The sequence below is a fragment of the Magnolia sinica genome, chromosome 5 (genome assembly GCF_029962835.1).
Source record: "Magnolia sinica isolate HGM2019 chromosome 5, MsV1, whole genome shotgun sequence".
NCBI classification, from domain to species: Eukaryota; Viridiplantae; Streptophyta; class Magnoliopsida; order Magnoliales; family Magnoliaceae; genus Magnolia; species Magnolia sinica.
In genome coordinates this window covers 43,118,857-43,139,559 of record NC_080577.1, presented here as the reverse complement: position 1 = coordinate 43,139,559, position 20,703 = coordinate 43,118,857, and positions in this window count along the sequence as shown.

Sequence of the window (20,703 nt, the reverse complement as noted above, 5' to 3'; positions counted from 1 at the left end):
AGCCTTTAAAATTCAATCTAAATTTGAACTGTTTATCATTAATCAGAGTTAGCAACAAATGTTGGCGGAATAAACCATACATTGTATAAAAATATTCTGATTGTTGATACAGAAATCTGGCTCACCCCCTCCGAACTCCGAGCACTCTTGCCGAGCGTTGTATGCCTGCACAGGAAGAAGACAAGGGAGACCCTGGCTAAAGCAGGGGACCCTTCGATGCCAAAGTCAGGCCATAAATCTAGGTTTAAGTAGTGTAGACGGGGGTTTTGGGTGAGAGATTTTACGTACCTATCTATGCAAATGAGTCCCCTATTTAAACCTTTTGGTTAGAGTGACCGTGCCCGTCATTCTTGACACAACTTATGCCATTTAGCGGGAACGACGCATGTGTTGAAGTTAGCAGTTACCTTGAGATCGTGCGCCGGGTATTGCTCCATACGTGCGTTACTGCAGTTAAACCTTGAGCGTGATTGTAGGGAATATCTTCATCCGAGCCGACCTTATTATCCGAGTCCTTCTTGTGACGGTTTTGCCGCGCTGTTGATGAGTACCTATTCGAGGTTGGCGGACAAGGTGTGTAATGACTTCTTCTGGGTTCCAGGCTGACGTGAAAGTTCTACAAAAGAGCTTGGATAGAGTAATATGGCTCGTTCCAGATTACGGGTTGGCTTGTCTTGCTCGACCATCCCTTTTCCCTGACACGGTCGCTCAACTAGCTGAGTTGTGCTTACCCCAATTAAGTTCGGCTCAAATTTTCCTATAACAGAAGCCCCCTACTCTCTAAGTTCGAGCTCGGACTCAGGGAGTAATTGCATGGGGAGATGTGTAAGTGCTATAGTTTGTAGCCCCTTTTTGTTGTCAAATTTGTGGTGCCAAAGACACTGTTATGAAGCTTGCATATGTGAAGAGTAGAGCTTTACTCAAGATCAGCTTTGATTGACAAGCATTGTTCACAAGTTAAGACTCGAGAAAGTGAGATTGTTTGACTTAATTCAAGACAAGGATAATCCAAGATCTCAAGAAGCTTTCAAGTTCAACCTCAAGATCTCAAGAAGCTTTCAAGGTTGAGCTACATCAAGACTTCAAGCTTCATTACTTTCAAAGGTCACTCGTCTCTAAGTTTCAATGTCCTTACTTCACTATTGAGGTATGACTGACCTTAGGTTGACCTTTAGAGTAGGCTATTTTAGATACATAATTTATATGTTTTATATAAGTAAGTTTAGTCTGTTCTAAGACTAGTCCTAGCACTGCTTCGACCTATCTAAGAATTTTCTAGATCAGCCGTAAGTTTGTTATAAAATTTGAATATTTTTTGTTAGGCTTCGACTAGTCTTATGGACTGTTCGACTAGTCGTATGAATAGTGTCGACTATTTCTTCGACCAGTTGTAGTCCTACGACTCAAAGTATAGTGTTGAAATTCGGCTAGCTTCGACTAGTAGTGAGCAACCTACGACCAGTCGAAGGAGACCTACGATCAGTCGTAGATCACCTACGACCAGTCGTAAAACCGCTAGATCTTATCGGCCTAAAATTTCAAATATCTGTTGGTTCTACGACCAGTCGTAGAGATCTTTAGACCAGTCGAAGACGTGATTTGCTCACCTATAAATAGAGCACGAATCTCAGAATAAAAGATGAAGTTCAAGCTAATTTAATTCAGCCTTCTGAGAGATAAGTTTGTGCTCCATTTAAGCTAAGTGTGCGTGTTTAATATTCTCTTTCTTTAGCTTTTAAAATTGATTTTGTTTCTTGTATTCCAATCTGATCTGAAAAAGAGGAAGTTTCATTTTTCCTTTTTCTGTAATCAAAATCAATTAGAGCTAGCCCCATTTGGTTTAATTTAAAATCTATTAGAACCTAGAACCATTATAAAGTGAGTATTGGACATTGAACTTTGACATTCAAATCTCTATTCCGACTTGGTTCTTCTGGGCTGCTACAACGAAGGAGAAATTCAGGTATTTTACGTTTATGTAATTTACGTTCATTTAGTTTTCTTTTGGAATTTGCCAGAAAAATCTCATTGTATTGGTTATCTGAGGAGAGCCAGGAAAACTCAGAAGAGGGGTTTTTTGTAATTGTGTAAGTCCACAAAGAAAGACACAATTGTGAAGGTTTTGAGTGAACCTGGAAAACCTATCTTTAATAGTGAACGCTGATATCCCCTGTGTGAGGATATTAGGAGTGGAGTAGTTGTGTGTCTGTTTATTAACAGTTGGTGTACAAACAGGCAAATCACTATAATCCCTTGTGTTTTGTGGTTGTGTGGTTTATATTTCATATCTTTAATTATTCATTTGTGGGATGTATATGTGGATGAGAATGTTGTAATCATTTTATTTCAAGCTCAGTGGGGAATGTTGTAATAGTTTAGATTTAGATTTCTGCAATTTATCTCTTGCTATCTCTTTATTAGATTGAGCTTCAGTTTCTCTATTTGTTCTAGTAAGGTTGACCTGCCATTTTTTTAATGGTGCATGATTGTCCTTAGAATAATCAATATTTTGAAATTGCATTCAGCATTGTGTATTGATTTATTTAGTTAGCTATATCTCTTTCTCTATTTCCGCTGTATTTATTTTAAATTTGGTATAGTCCTATTCACCCCCCTCTCTAGGACATATAGCTTGGCCATTTCAAGTGGTATCAGAGCCTAATAGCTCTCTTTCTTATTTGGATTTAATTCCTGAGCTAACGATCTAAGCTTTATATAAGATGTCAAATTTTTATAGCTTTTCAGTCACTAGGCCTCCACCTTTCGATGGCACCAATTATGCCTATTGAAAAGCCAGGATGAGGATCTTTCTCAAATCCATGGATGAAAGTGTGTGGCTATCCACAGTGAATGAATAGATCCCCCTACCACTGAAGTAACCGGGATTGATGGTTTAAAATCTATGAAAGTTACACCATATTTCTCTTGGACCACACTTCAGAAAAATGAAAGTAGTGCACATGCTAAAGCACTAAATGTAATTATTTGTGCACTATCACCGGATGAATTCAAAAGAATTATATCCTGTGATTCTGCAAAACAAGCTTGGGATATATTGGAAATGACACACGAGGGTACTTCAATTGTCAAGAAATCTAAGATACAAATCCTCACAACTAAATTTGAGGAAATACGTATGGAAGAAAATGAAATGTTAATGGACTTCTATACCAGATTGAATGACATTGTAAACTCTATGTGGGGTCTAGGTGATAAAATCCTTGAAAGCAAGATTTGTGATAAAATACAACGCTCACTTCCTAAACAGTTCAATTCTAAAGTAACCGTAATCTAGGAACTTCGTGATACGGACAATATGAAGGTTGAGGAATTAGTTGGCTCATTCCAGACTTATGAGTTAACCTTTAAAGCTCCAAAAGGTAAACCTATTGCCTTAAAAACTTCTAAAAATGGTTTTGAAGAAAATGATTTAAACTCTGATTTAGAAAACTCTGAAGATGATATGACTCTTTTGGCAAAAAGGTTTTATAAAATTTTTAAAAGTAAAAAGAGGATTGATCTTTAAAAGGCATTTGATAAAAAGAAACCTAAACCTAAATCAAGAAAATCATTAAAAGATAGTCAATGTTACAACTGCCATGAGTATGGGCATTTGGCTAACAAATGTCCCAATAAGGGCAAATCAAAAAAGAAAAGTATGATGGCTACTTGGGATGAGTCCTCTGATTCTAAAGCCTCGTCTAAATAAGAAGATTCTGAAACTGAGTCAGGTTGTGATGTTAAGACCCTTATGACTCTAGCCAAATTCACTTTTTCAGATAATGATGACTCGACTAGAGAAGAAAATCTAAATAGTGAATGTGAAAATGAAGATGATCTTCAAGGTACATACAATGCCCTATACAAGGAAAGTGGTAAAATTGCTGTGAAATTGAAACTTCAAAAAGAGAAATTTTCTAAACTCAAAGAAATTTATGAATATCTTGTTTTAGAAAAGTCCCACATTTCAGACTGTTTTGAAAAGACAAAATGCTATTTGAATTTTAAAACCTCCCAGATTGAAAATCTTAAATCTGAAAACGAACAACTAAAACATGAAGTCTCCTCTCTCTTGAGTTTAAAGAAAACTTGGAAATATGCTCAAGGTGATCCTAAATTAGAAAAACTCTTATCAGGATTGAGAAAATGTGGCGATCGATCTGGTCTGGGTTATGATAAGAATGTTTCTCCTAAACCAAAGAATACTCTTCCCAAGTTTGTAAAGGGAGAGACCTTAAACTCAATAGGGAAAGATCAAATGTTTTCTAAAATCTCTAAATCTTTTCAAAAACTTAAAAGTAATCATATCAACTATAAAAAGCAAAATCAAAATCTTTTAGCTGAAAAGATAGTTGATTTACTTAAGGAGCTTCTAAAGTCTAACTCAATAGGTCATACTTATAATTTTTACAAACAAAACAAGACCAACTATCCACCTAAATCCAAAATGGTTATGAAATGGGTTCCAAAGGTCACTTGTTTGGTTGCTCACATTGCTTTTAAAGCAACAAGCCTTTCTAAGTGGTACTTAGACAGCGGATGCTCAAGGCATATGACTAGTGATAAAGGTTTATTCACCGATTTCAAAGACATGACTAATGGTTCAGTCACATTTGGTGATGGCAACAATTGCAAGATTATGGGCCAAGGTATGGTTCAACTTTATAACCTTCCTTTGTTTAAAAATATTTTGTATTTTGAAGGACTGAAACATAATCTTCTAAGCATATCTCAAAATTTTGATAATAACCATAGTGTACGGTTTTCTAATCAAAGCTGTGAGATTCTAAACAACAAGGGTTCAGTAATACTAACTGGACGTAGAACATCTGAAAACTGCTACATTGTTAGCGAATCCAGCTCATCTAATCAATCGTGTTACATGGTCCATACAGACGAGATTGATTTGTGGCAAAAATGTCTTGGACATGTACACTACCGAAATCTATATAGATTAAGTAAACGAGAACTTATAAGAGGTCTACCCAAACTACAAAAATTAGATAAAATATGTGGTGAATGCCAGATTGGCAAACAAACGAGGAACTCACACAAAAAGGTGAATTCCAATACCACATCAAGACCACTCGAGCTTCTCCATATGGATCTTGTAGGACCTACCAGGACGGAAAGTCGAGGTGGCAAAAGATATATCTTGATAATAGTAGATGACTTTACCAGATATACATGGGTTGTCTTCTTAAGGGACAAATCAGAAACCCTTGAAGAAGTGAAAAAAGTTCTCAAAAGGATTCAAATTGAAAAGGGTTCTCAAGTCAGTAAGATTTGTAGTGATCATGGATCTAAATTTGAGAATAGTGGTTTTGAGAAGTTCTGTAGCAACCAGGGAATATTACATGAATTCTCAGCACCCAAAACTCCACAACAAAATGGTATAGTTGAAAGGAAAAATAGAGTGCTTCAAGAAATGGTTAATATCATGTTGAATAGTATGAAGCTCTCTAAGAATCTTTAGGCTAAAACAGTCAATATAGCTTGCTATATCATTAACCGGGTTTACACTATAAAGGTAATAATAAAACAGCTTACGAAATGTGGTTCGATAAAAAGTCCACTGTCAAATACTTTTGAGTTTTTGGTAGCAAGTGCTATATTTTACGAGATCGTTCCAAAAAATGCTGATAATGTGCATCGCCTTAAAAATGTACTTTACGGTTTAAAACAAGCTCCTAGGGCATGGTACGAGAAACTAACAAAGTTTTTATTAAGCCATAATTTTCAAATGGGATGTGTTAATAAGACTCTGTTTATTAAAAAACATAATGATCACATTTTAATAGTACAAATTTATGTTGATAATATCATTTATGGATCTACCTGTACTTACATGACTATTGAGTTTGCAGATTTGATGAAATCTCAGTCTGAAATGAGCATGGTTGGGGAATTGAATTATTTCCTTGGGTTGCAAGTAAAACAAAAATCTGATGGAATGTTGATAATATCATTTATAGATCTACCTGTACTTACATGACTATTGAGTTTGCAGATTTGATGAAATCTCAGTTTGAAATGAGCATGGTTGGGAAATTTAATTATTTCCTTGGGTTGCAAGTAAAACAAAAACCTGATGGAATGTTCATTTCTCAATCTAAATATGCTATGAATTTGATTAAGAGATTTGCATTTGAGAATGGTAAGAATTTTGATATTCCTATGAGTACAACTTTGAAACTCTCAAAATATTCTACAGGTAAAAATGTGGATCTGAAATTATATCGGAATATGATTGGTAGTTTACTGTATTTAACTGCTAGTAGACCCGATATCGCTCTAAGTGTTGGTATTTGCACTAGATATCAGTCTGATCCTAAAGAGTCGCACTTGACTGCTGTCAAGCGGATTATGCGATATGTCGCAAGTACTGTTAATCTCGGTCTCTGGTATCCACATGAGACTAGTGTTCAATTAGCTGGGTACTCGGATGCTGACTGGGCTGGTAATCTTGATGATAGAAAATCAACCAGTGGTGGTTGCTTTTATATTGGAAACTGTTTAGTTTCTTGGTTTAGCAAGAAATAAAGTTCTATATCACTTTTAACAGCTGAAGCTGAATATATCGTAGCTGGTAATGCGTGTACACAACTTGTTTGGATGAAACGTATGCTAAGTGATTATGGAATTAAACAGGATTTTATGTTATTATATTGTGATAATCCAGTGCCATAAATAGTTCACCGAGCAACGCGTCTGGCACCACGTCATCGATCTGGACGATCTCTTTCAGTTCAGATTTTTCAGATTCAAACCCACCCTATTCGCTTTAGGTCAGTATTAATGCATGGTTCGTGAGTTTTCACGGAAGCCACCTCCTTTAACTGAGATGTTTTGTGCATGTATGGGTGAGGCGTCGTGGTCAACGAAGAGGAAACCTTCTCGTATCCAGGAGATGTTGCGCTCCAAGCCTCAAGTGAAGGTCACTGTCCGGAGGAAGGAGACTCCTCGGGTCAAAGTTGATCCAGCCGTTACTACCGAGGTTAGGATAGCAGTCGCCCTTACCCCCGCCCTTGAATTGCCCCCGACCCCCCCCCGGTCCAACTCGAAGTGGAGAGGGAGGCAATCGGGGAAGATGCCATCGCCATCCCCTCCTCTTCTAAGCCCAGAAGTGGGGCTCCGACGGGTGACGAGGACAACGTCCTTGTTCCCGCCGAGGTTGAACATTCGGTCGGGGGAGCTCATTCTCCGCCCAGAGATGGGGGCGAGCCTATGACGGAGCATCAAGCTTTGGCTGCCAGCGGCATCGGCAAGGCTGTGGGGTCTGCGCCTCTCCTTGAGGTTGGGCCGTTTCCCCCTAGCTTTCACATGTCTTAGCTAGTCAGTTGGGCGGTGAAGCATCCTCCCGAGGTGGAGATAGCTGAGCTTCTCACACAACACCATGAATCCTTCGTCAACGACATCGCCTTGGTCTGCTATAAGGTAACCTTCCCCCCTTAGTCACATTTATCTTTCTCTGTTTTTTAACATATCTATCATTTTTTCTGCGCTGCCCATGTTCCTGTTGACCCGTGAAAGGCTGCAGGAGATAAGCAGGAAAGATGAGGAGATCGAGGTTCTTCGAGGGGAGATAGAGGGCCTCTGAGGAGAGAAGGTCGAGGCGAATTCGCTCCTAAAGGCGGCAGCCGAGGAGCGAGAGGAGCTCAGGGGCCTTATTGCCGAGGGTTAGGTGAAGAAACTGGTGTTCCACAGGGAAGTCAACAGCTCTAGTCTCGTCTGGACTCTACTGATGTCGAGTTGACGAAGGTGAGAGCCTTCTTAGGTACGGTGGACGATGCTATCGCTAATGCAGAGGCAGTCGTTGAGAAGCTCTTACAGTTCAGCGTGCCGAGCTTGAGGCCTCGGCTGCTTCGATGGTTGCTGCTGCTGTCGAGGCCTTGAATACTTCAGAAAAAGGGAGGCCAAGGCTGAGAAGGTCTACTATTATGGCTATAATGCCTAGGTAGAGGATGTTATGGGATTCTACCTAGACCTCAACCTTGAGGACCTAAGCACCGAAGATCCTCCTCCAGATGACTAGCCCCCCAGTGCCGATCCTGCATAGGCCGGCTAAGCCGCCTTTAATTCTGTTTCTTTTAATCTTTTTGTAATTGAATATTATTGCGGCTCAGTGCTATTTTGGATGTTATACTTGTAGATTTTTTTGTGGTCATGGTTGTCATTGATTGTGTGGATTATACTTATGTGAATTGTCGAGTGATGAGCTGACCTCTTCTTTAAGAGTCAGCTTGTCGAAGGGTTCCATCTCTGCACATGAGAAATGGTCCTTTGTAGGTTGCTCAGTTGACGGGATGATCACTTTTGTAAGTGGTTGCCCATCATCGGTATCTTCTCCCTTGCAGGGGAAGTCCCATGTAGACCAACTCAGCATTATGTAGAAGATTGCATCTTTTATTCAAAATGCCATTATAACAAGTAGTCTAGGCTCTTATATTGATTTCCCTAAGAATAGTAAATTTTCAGATACTTGGCATTCTAGGGATGTGGTGGAGTTCATCCGTCTAGGTCCTCAAGGCGATAGGATCTGGGTTTAGCTGAGCTGACTACTCGATAGGGTCCCTCCAGTTAGGGCCCAAGGACCCTACTCTGGGTTCCATTGTGTTCTAGAACACACGGCGAAGGACTAGGTCTCCCCGTCAAAAACATCTCATTTTGACTCTGGAATTGTAGAAGCGAGCGACTTGTTGATGCCGAGCTGTGATCCGCAGTCTTGCGGTGACCCTTAACTCTTCAAGCAGGTCGAGTCCTGTCGTAATATGCTCAATGTTCTGCTCGTCTTGGTAGGTCCGCACCCAGGCTGTGGGAAGTCCTATCTCAACGGGGACGACGACCTTTGCACCGTAAGAGAGGGAGAACGAGGTCTCTCCTATAGCTGATCGAGACGTAGTTTTGTACGCCCACAAAATGAACGGGAGTTCCTCGGCCCAATTACCCTTGGCCTTCTCTAACTTAGTTTTGAGGTGATTCTTAATGATTTTTTTCACAACCTCCACTTGACCGTTGGATTGGGGGTGCCGAGGTGACGAGTAAGCATTGATGATGTTGAACCTTTAACACATGGTCCTGAACCTATCATTGTCGAACTACATCCCATTATCTGACACAATGGTGTGTGGGATGCCGAACCGGCAGATAATGTTCTTCCAAACGAAATCCGTTCATTTGGTGAAATAATCAACCGCTACAATAACATACTTGGTTTGTCCCTTGAATTGGCGTAAAGGCTGAATGATGTCGATTCCCCACTGAGCAAACGACTAAGGTCCGCTCATGGGGGTCAGCTCTTCCGCTAGCTGCCTCGGGCAATGGCAAACCCCTAACATTTATCACATCTTCGGATGAAATTTCTGGGGTCCTCTTGGATTATCGGCCAAAAGTATCCTTGATAGATAATCTTCTGTGCCAGTGCTAGGCTGCCGGAGTGATCCCGTAAATTCCTTCATGTATTTCATGGACCACATACTCTACTTCATTGGGCCGTAGACATCTCAGATACAGATGAGAGTACCCTTTCTTATACAAAGTATCTTCTATGATCATGTACCGTGCCGCTCTAACTCTCTGGCACCGAGCTTCCAGTTTATCCTCAGGAACCTTGTCGTCCATTAGGTATCCGACTATAGGATCCATCCAACTTGTAGATAGCTGTATAGGATGGACGGACCCCTGTTCGGTGCGATCGATGCTCGGCTTATCTAGGAATTCCACCGGGACGATTCTCGGGATACTCCCTTCAGTTGCTGAGGCTAACTTTGCGAGGGTGTCGGCCTAAAAATTTTCAGCCCTTGCCATTTGATTGATGATGCATTTCTACAATTTATCCATGAGCTTTCGTACCTCGCCCAAGTAGGCTGTCATCCTGGTCTCCTTGGCATCATACTCCTCCGATACCTGGTTTACGATGAGTTGGGAATCACATCGAATGTCGAGAAACCGGACTCCCAAGAAGACTGCTAATCTAAGCTCATCTAGCAATGCCTCGTACTCTGCTTCGTTATTTGATGCTTGGAAGTCGAGCCTTATAGCATATTGGACCGTTGTCGAATCGGGCGCGACTAGGACAACTCCTGGTCTGCCTCGCTTCGAATTCGATGACCCATCCACAAACAAGGTCCATCTGTTCGTGGCTTCTGATTCCATTTTGATATCCTCGGCGGGTGGAGATATCTAAAGGGTCATGAGGTTTGATACTGCATGGGGTAGTCCATCCGAGTCAAATGCCTCGGCTTCACTATTTTGAACGATGAACTCCGCTATGAAGTCGGCCACTGCTTGGCTCTTGATGGCTGTTATCGATCGATATTCGAAGTCGAATTCGCCGAGCTCTATGGCCCACTTGGTCAGACACTCAGATACTTCGGGCTTCTAAAGCACTTGCCGAAGAGGTTGGTCAGTGAGGACGATTATTGAATGTTCTTGGAAGTACGGGTGTAGCCGTTGTGCTAATACGGCCAGAGCTGGGGCAAGCCTCTCCATGCTCGAATATCTTATCTTTGTCGGGATCGGTGCTTTTTTGATTTAATACACCGGGTACTGCTTCCCTTCAGATTCTCTAATGAGAGCCGAGCTGATGGCTGATGTTGAAATCGCCAAGTAGAGAAATAGAGGTTTCCCTTTTTTTTTTTGGCTTAGATAGCAACGGTGGTGACCCTAAATATTGTTTCAATTGCTAGAAAGCCTGCTCACAGTCCAAAGTCCATTCCGCCTTCTTATGACCCTTCAACTGCTGAAAGAAGGGGAAGCATTTATTCATGGCCCTGGAGATGAATCGGCTCACTGGTGAGGCACTGGATTTCCTTCATTGTCCGAGGTGAGCTCATGTTAAGGAGGGCTTTGATCTTGTCTGGATTTGCTTCGATGCCTCTCTGGCTAACTTAAAAATAAAGGAATTTACTAAAGCCCACGCGAAATGCACACTTGGTCCGATTTAATCTTATCCGGTACTTTCATGGGATAGAGAAGGTTTCCCCGAGGTCTGATATGTGGTTGGCTGCCCTGATACTTTTTACAAGCATGTCGTCGACATAGACCTCCATGGTTCGACTAATCTGTTGGGCAAACATCTTGTTTACTAACCTCTGATATGTAGCACCTGTATTCTTCAGACTAAAGGGCATTACTCGATAATTGTAAAGTCCCTTGTCTATGACGAACGTTGTCTTCTGCTTTTCTAGAGGATGCATCACGATCTGATTGAAACCAGAGTACGCATCTATGAAAGTGAGGAGCTCGTGCCCGGTAGTGTTGTCGATCAGTTGATCGATCCTGGGAAGGGGAAAGCTATCCTTAGGACAAGCTTTGTTCAGATCCGAGTTGTCTACGCAGACTCTCCATTTTCCTTTGGCCTTCTTTATGAGCACAACATTCACAATCCAGTCTAGGTAATGAACTTCTTCGATGAACCCTGCGTTGAGAAGTTTAGTAACTTCGTCGGTGATTGCGGAATACCTCTCGGGCTCGAAGGCTCTTCTCTTCTGTTTCACCAGCTTGTGTCCTAAGTCCACGTTTAGCCTGTGGACCATTACATCAGGGGTGATTCCTGACATGTCATGATGAGACTAGACAAAAATGTTTTGATGCTGCCGTAGAAACTCCGGCATTCATTTTTGTTGATCAGCGGTTAATGACGATCCAAGCTGGACCATTCAGGTCTGGTCGATATCATCGAGCGGGACGGTTAAGAGATCCTCCATGGGGGAACTCACCTCCAAAGAATCTTCTCTGGGGTTGAGCATGTTGACTGTGAGGGATTGTTTTGCCGAGCCCTTTCTACCTGCTAAGGCATAACAGCGTCGAGCCTCCCTTTGATCTCCTCGGAGGTAGTCGATCCCTCTGCTCGCATGAAACTTCATCATTAAATGGTATGTGGATACCACCGCCCTCATGGCGTTAAGGGATGGTCGTCCGAGGATGACATTGTACGTCGACGGTGTGTTCACCACCAGAAAGTCCACCAACAGGGTGACTTGATTCTGTCCTTCTCATGCCATGACCGGGAGAGAGATTGTCCCTTCTGAGATAAACTTATTACCTGCAAAGCTATGCAACGAGGTCTGAATAGGTTGGAGGCGTGACCTGTTAATGTCCATCTTGTCGAACGCCTCGGAGTACAAGATGTCGGCCGAGCTTCCAGTATCGACCAGGATGTTGTACACCTTTAGATTGGCTACCGTCATCGCGACCACCAGGGCATCATCATGAGGATGTTGAATTCCGTGTGCATCATCTTCCGTAAACGTAAGACCGCACGAGCTCACTCGGAGTTCTTTTCTTGGCCTATCTGCCAAGTGGATGTAGTGCTCGGGGTCAGTGCTCCGAGCATGAGCTTTTCAGGCTTGGTTTGAGTCTCCTCCTCTGAACGGACTTCTGTATATCGTCTGGATCTCGGTACCATCATCTGTTGCTCTGCTCGGTTGCTCATCCTTCTGAGCCTGTTTCTCTTCTTTTATGTACTGACGTAAGTGGCCCTTGCAAATAAGGGTCTCGATCTCCTCCTTCAAGTCGATGCAATCACTGGTATTATGCCCATGATCACAATGAAAGCGATAATATCTGCACTTATCTCATTGGCTCACTTCTATCTTCATACAACTCGGCCAATGCAATAGCCTCTTGTCTTAGATATCCAAGAGGATCTACTTTGGAGATGTGTTGAGAGGAGTGTACGAGCTCAATCGACTCTCAGGTTTCCTACTCGGTCTTTAGCTACGGGATCCATCCTCATCTGACCTCTTTTTGCTCGCACTTAGTTGAAAAGGAGCATCCTTGCACTTTATGTCTCCAGAGGAGGTTCCTGCATGATGGGTTCCTTTTCGGGGGCTGAAGAAGTACTTGACATTTGAGTATTTTTCTGCTCGGTTTATAAACTCTCCCATCGTAATCAGAGGGTTTTTCCCTATTGAGAATATGAACTTTCCTTCTTTGAGTCCAGTGATTATCACAGCCAGAGCTATCTTGTCTGAGTAATCTTTAACTTGCATCACTTCTCCATTGAATTGGAGAATATAGTCCTTCAGAGCCTCCCCATCTTTCTGCTTGATGGTGAGCAGGTGTGCGGAGGGTTTCCTGCGTTGTTTGCCTATGATGAACTGAGTGAGGAATGCTTTACTTAGCTTAGCAAATGAGCCGATAGACCTCGGATTCAATTGTCGATACCAGCCTCACATGGCTCTAGTAAGCATTATTGAGAATGCTTGGCACGTAATTGGTCCGTAGGCTGACTGGAGCTCCATTCACAAACGGTAGGATTCCATGTGCTCAGTAGGATCCCCGGAGCCCGAGTAGGGCGTGATAGGAGGCATTCGTAACCTTGGAGGCATCACTGCGTTCATTATCTCACTAGTGAATGGGGGTTCTGTTTCCTCCATCATTGTGTCTACGGCGGTCAGAACTTGAGTTTGATATGTCCGATGCATCGTGTCGATCTATCCCCGTAGTTCTTCGAGCTGAGTCTCCCAAGGATCTTTGTTCTTAGCCACTGCTTCTTGAACTTGGTCAGGCACGGGAGTTCTTTCTCGTATTCTTCGTTCCAATTTGTGGCGAAGGTTAGTCGGAGCCAGTGTTGATGTCTCTGAGACATGTGTTGGGGCGCGATTTAATGGCTCTCACAGCCGCATCGGGACCCAAGTAGACGCTCCTCGCGAGGCATCTCGAGACACTACAGGGGCCTGATGCTCTGGAATTGTCGGAGCATTTACCTCATAGTCTAGAGGTGGATGTTGCCTGTTCATCTGCTGCCTTATTTGGCTGACCTCATTAACTAGCCTCTTCACCTGGTTCTGTAATACTTGGTATTTGCCTCCTCGGTTCGTGGATCGCTAAGTAGGATCCGTTGGTGCAGATTCTATCTGTAGTCCAGAAGTTGAGTTTCGCGCCCTGGATGGCTCGGGATCAACAGGGACAATTGGCGTATACATTTTCTTCTTTCCTCATGCCATTCTTTCTTAGTGTAGTAAAAGCGATTTTTTGTTCAATTTCCCTTAGACAACGCCAAAATGTTGATGCAGAAATCTGGCTCACCCCCTCCAAACTCTGAGCACTCTCGTTGAACGCTGTATGCCTGCATAGGAGGAAGACAAAGGAGACCCTGGCTAGAGCAGGGGACCCTCCGATGCTAAAGTCAAGCCAGGAATCTGGGTCGACAGGGGTTTTGGGTGAGAGATTTTGCATACCTATCTATGCAAATGAGTCCCCTATTTATAACTTTCGGATCGAGTGACCGTGCCCGTCATTCTTGGCACAACTTATGCCATTTAGCGGGAACGACGCATGTGTTGAAGTTGGCAATTACCCTGAGCTCGTGCGCCGTGTATTGCTCCATACATGCGTTACTGCAGTTGAGCCTCGAGCGTGATTGTCGGGCATATCTCCATCCAAGCCGACCTTATTATCTGAGTCCTTGTGACGGTTTAACCAAACTGTTGATGAGCACCTATTCGGGGTCGGTGGATGAGGTGTGTAATGACTTCTTCTGGGATTCAGGCTGACGTGAAAGCTTTACAAAAGAGCTTAGACAGAGTAATTGGCTCGTTCCAGATTACGAGTTGACTTGTCTTGCTCGGCCATCCCTTTTCCCTAATGCAGTCGCTCAACTGGCTAAGTTGTGCTTACTTTAATTAGGGTTAGCTCAAATTCTGCCATAACGCTAATCATTACAAAATTCTAAATGTAGCGCCCATATAAGACTTATACAATCCCCAAATAGTTAAGTTCATTAAATAAAAATAAAAATCTATCATCTAATGGTGGAGCTCAATATGGGCCGCAGGGACCCCGTCTAGCTCCTCAGCCACCCGATCTGCTCTAGCAACCCAGTGAACAACATCGGCTCGCTCTACACCTACATCAACTGATATGGTTTGATAACGTCAGTGGTTATCGTAGTGGAGTACTATATTAGGCTACACACTCATCATTCATAATCCAGCATAAATCACAAGATATGAGAAGGGACATATTAAACAACACAATTTAAAATCATGATCATATATTCAAAAAATAAGTCAGTCAATATAATTTCAACATTAAGGAAATGTAATAGCAATCGTAATGCAAGTGAACGTGTCTAGATAGTCAAATAATCAATCAAACAACTTTCTATTTCACTCAAAAATCACATTGTACACGAACTATGCAAAATGAATAGAAAATCAAGCGTTAAATCTCTACTTCATCTGAAAATCATATTGTATGCGAACACCACAAGATGGTTAGAAAATTGATAAGCGAACTTCAGCTCCACCGGAAAATCACAATATGGCTAAACACCGCAAGATGAAGAGAGAATTAACATACAAACATTTACTTTACCTGAAAATCATATTATACGTGAACACCACAAGATGATTAGAAAATCGATAAGCGAACTCCCGCTCCATCTGAAAATCATAGTACGACTGAACACCATAAGATGAAGAGAGAATAACATACAAACTCTAGACCACCTAAAAATCATATCATATGTGAAACTGTAAGATGGCTAGAAAATCGATAAGTGAACTCCTGCTTTACCCGAAAATCATAGTATGACTGAACACCGCAAGATGGCTAGAAAACCAACATACAAAACTCTACTTTACCCGAAAATCATATCGTATGTGAACACCATAAAATGGCCAGAAAATCAACAAGCGAACTTCAGCTCCACCCGGAAATCACCATATGATTGAACACCACAAGATGAAGAGAGAATCAACATAGGAACTCCGACGTCATTCAAAAATCATATGAACTCCACAAGATGGTAAATCCAAGATAGGTTCCATTCATTTCATCACTTAAGTACAGTGGCAAACATACAGTTAATTAACAATTGTACAACTAAAGATAACATGTTATTATAAAATCATTTATGCTTTCTATAATTAAATAGATATGTCTATCATTTAATATAGGAAATAATTGCACAACAAATTATGTAACGCCCCGAATTTTGAGGGTCAAACAAAGCTCGACTCCTGAGATTCTAAACATCACTTATGCTTTGTAGAGCTAGTTTCTCGATTACTTCTACATTATACAATTAAGCATGTATACGATTATACTAAACAGTGTAGCATACTCCAGAATAAACACGATTAAAGCAGAAGATTAAATTTAAACACATGCAGTATGACAATCCAAAGTATGGGTCCAGCTGAGTCCAATATACAATTCTAAAATAAAAAAAATGTAAAAACGTGGCATCTAACTAAGCCCGATTGCTTGACTTTCCCTGTCGAGAAGTGCGCAGCTTACATCGACCCATCAGAAAGCTGAAAGTAAGAGAACTCCTCCTCATCCATGCCCGCCTAGTCCAATGCATCAGCCTCAGTGGTCCCTGCATCTATATCAGCGTCTAGTTGGTATTTTAAAACACCATCCCAAAGTGGGAGTGAGTGATCAATTCAGTGGTTCTATAAAGCATGGGTTACACATGTTATCAAGTCTATCAGTACAAGAATGATAAAACAACGTAAAACAAACATTTTCTAATTACTATTCTTAATGCAAATAATGGAGTTTATGAAATGATGCATGCCCTCACCATACAAGACTCCCTTAACACGCGGCTCCGACCACTTGTTTCGCAAATGACAACACTTCCTCATCACTCAACAACCACGCCTATTTCACCACATTCTAAGCTAATGCAATGCGGTGAATGATTATGTTAGTGAGTGATTAATTATACCTATTCATTCAGTAGTTTGTGGAAGCCAGGATACCTCCCGTTTAGTCATTGGTCTCAACTGAATTACTAGACGCGGGACAACCACAACGGTCTTACGCTTGTAATCCCTAATCTGTTTGGGTTTATCACTCTCAGCTGAATACATATGAAAGGCCAGTTGTAAAAGTAATACTCGCGGTCACTACAGGGAGGCTCGTCACCACAGCGTAGGCCGACAGCATGGACACGGTGTCCCATACCACCATGCCCAGATCACAAGTCTTGAGGATCTCGATAGTAATGGTTAATAGTAAACCTTTGCAATTGGCAAGGGGGGTCTCTCAGATTCAAATAGTTGTGATCATACATGGTGAACATGTAAAGGGTTAGCTAGTTGTTTAGATAGTTTCGGTTGATACGTGCGAACATCGGCGTAACCGGCATGGAGTGTGTAAGCACTCCGCGTGACCAAGCCGCTGTCGATTGTTCGTGTTCGACTTGAAATGATCGAACATGCCCAGGGTGGTCAAACTAATTTGGTCAACTCATATCTGGGAATTTACTAACTAGCCAGACTATCTTGTAGTCCTACTTCTTAATTTAATCAAGTTAACAAACATTAAAGATGATTGGATTCACATTCAATTATTAAAATAAATAATCTACTCGTTTAGGCATTTCATCGAACATGTAGGTGTCACTATCTTAAGATTTGTAAATCATGGACTGAAATCGAAATACACATAGGTTATCATGCAAATTCTAAGTTGGCAATCATAAATCATTCACTGAACAGTGAAATTAATAAACGACAACCTAAACATTTATGTTCTGCACCTTAAGAGGGGATTTCCAATATTTAGCTCATAGGGTTGGGATTTTGGAAAAAATCACCAATTCCTAATGTAAAGGAAGGGAGTATCGTTAATTGCATATAAAATAGGTATAAGTTACGAAATCGAAGGGTTGAATGCAAGTCTTACCTCTGGTTGCAAGTGACGGTGGATTTGGTGAAAGATTCGATAAGTTCCGGGGTTTGATTGATGAGATACAAATCCCCAAGCACCAAGATCCTTCCCTCCCTCTCCCTCTCACTTTCTTCTTCTTTCTCTCTTAAGGCTTGCCAATTCGTATGGGAGCAAATGAGGCCCCCAAATGACCTATTTATAGCATTAGATTTGGTGCAAATGGCCTTAAGGGTTGGGTTTTCACTATACTAGCCCTAGGGGAGTGTGTTTTTACCCTTTGGGGGCCATTACGAGGCGTAGGGGTCGACAGTCACCATAGGATAGTTGGCCCTAGTGATGATCTATGCATAGACACAATCGGCTTGACATTTGTATACATTGATCGATGGGTAAGATCAGAATTCAGTTCAACGGTTACCGACTATCGATCGGGCCCGCAACTATACGGATTTGTGTAGGACATTAATCTAGGTTGTTGCCCCAAATTTAGTCGTGATCTAACGGTCTGAAAACTACAACTTGGGCAGAGACCGAATGCATATAAGTGACTTAAGTTCTTGGTTAATTTTAAGAATATTCACACAACTCATGCACCGACCTTGTAAGTCCAAGTTGAGCAATTTAAGTCATGATCTTGACTGGATGTCTCACGATGGACATCAAGCCCAGTAAGACAGACATTATTCTATAATTTTGGAACTAGTGGCCCACTAATGAGTGGTTTAGAGTTCGTTTGAAAAATCAAGGCATTTCTGGAATGAATTAGGTAGCAAGATTTCTTGTGCGCAATGATTATGGTTTAGATTAACTATGTTCATAGTGTGGCCTATTCGCAATTAGTGAAAATGGAGATTTAGTCATAATCACTCTGAACTGTTGGTTCGTAAGTTATATGGATAATTGAGTCACTTTGATTTGTTAATTACGATCCGACCCCAAGTTGTCTCAGCTTTGGATAAATCTTTAATTTAGTTGTGGTCGTTTTGATTAGTTAGTGATAGGTCGGCTAGATTTGGGCCCTATGTGAACAAATCAGGAGGTTATACTTGGTGCATAAGTGATTGGACGGATTCGTTGGCTTTCTACGATGGATTAATTAAATTTTACGGTTCTTTACCAGTATCACCTATGTATAGGCTCACTTCGAGCATTAAGGGTCTATAATCGACAACGTAAGCTAGTCACATCGAAGGTTTTCATGGGTTTTTTGGAAATCCAAAACAGTGAAAATCCAGGAATTTACAAATTAGCATATTCAATAGTGAGGTAAGTAACTCAATGAGAGAAATCAAGGCATCATCTATGTCTAGATTGATGAATTTAAGTGGGAAGCTCAAAGGGTGAGTCCTCACCTTAGAGTGGGGGTTCACTACACAAGTTGTTAGCAACGCCAAAACAAATCTTAAGATTAAGTCCTATCAACTAGAATTTGCTCGAACTCAATTCGAATCAATACCACTCACTCAAATGCAACTCAATGGTGGAAATTGGGGAGCTCCAATTCCCTAAATTAAAATAAGAAAATAATGTTAATTAACCTAAATCAAGCTCTAAATAACATTCCAGCAAAATAATGAAGAGATCAACTCGCCTTGTACGATCAATTTGACTCACTTTGGCTCCAACTTGAACTCATCTTGATTTTAAATCAATTTGAACAAGGAAGATCTAACTTAGAGGCTTTGAATTCCATATTTTTTGATGTGACCCACTTGACTCAACTCAGTCCCAATTCGGCCTCAACTTGAACACAACTCGGTCCAAACCTTGTATCCAAGCTAGAATGAATTCGTCCATTGAGATCAGCTATCATTCTCTGGGTAGCAGAATTCCACGACTAGGCAACAATCTCAGATGAGCTGAACTGAGACACATACAACCTAGAACTCAGTTGCTGAGTTAGCCCAACTCGGTGCACCAGCAGCAGTGGCGGCAAGAAAAAAAAAGAGGACAGCATCCTCTCTCTCCCTTTTTTTCTCGTTTTCTTTTCCTGCTAGACTAGACAGTGTCTGGGCTCGACCAGACTGCACCTAACTCGGTCTAGACTTAGTCCAGGCCAGAACTCAGACACTGAGTCAGCAACAGTAGCAACAACAACAACCTCTCACTATCCCTCTCTCCCTCTCATTTTCTTTTCCTCTCTTTCCCTTCTTCCTTCTCCTTCCTCTTCCTCTGTCGTTTCTAGTAGAGACTGAGCTTGACTCAAACTAGGAAGAAACTCCCCCCAGCCCGACTTGGTGCGGCAGCAGTAGAGGCACCTCTGTCTCTCCTGTTTCTTTCTTCCTTTAGTTAGAAGTCCAGCGACTTCTGGACTCAGATGGATTCATCCGGACACGCTCGAACTTGCGCCATCTCGACGTGGTGTAGCTTCTCTTCAATGAGGATGATAATGGCGGATATATGATCTATGTCTGTTTCTTTGAAACGAGAGCATTGGATGACTCAGATTGATGTGATGAAGCTTGAGGAAGTGAGCAATCATAGCTCCATTGAGGTTTGCTCGATGGGTTCGAACGAAGGAGGTAAATGGTTCTTTTTTAGGGTTTTCAAAAGGAATGGAGGAGGCAATGGAGTGATGCTGGATCCTCCCTCTTTTAAGGATCTTCCTAGCTCTTCAGAGCCACTAGATGAAGGATGGATGGCCTAAATTTATTCTACGGTAGGGAGGCAGATGAAAACAACTGGTGCAACAAAACCGGCCGTGGTTTTGCCCAAAATCCCTAAACTGCACGAAGAGAATGGATGGTTGGGATGGACCCATTCCAATGGTTGAGATGATGGCAGGAATCCTGACTTGGATTGCCAGCACAACAAGCAACAAGTTTTCATTTTTGGAAATTTTCGCACGCACAACCCTTCTTGTGCTAGCGATCGTGTGCATGCACGTGTGCATAAACTCGCATGAGTGACATGGTTTTGGTCATCCCCACATTGCGCACATGATGGATGATCATGGTGGGCCACAACGTGTCCCAAACGGACGTTGTCCATTTGTATATTGCGGGCGGGAGAATTTTGAAAGTGCCCTAGTTTGTCAATTCGCGTGAAGGTTGAGTCGATGAGTCAAGT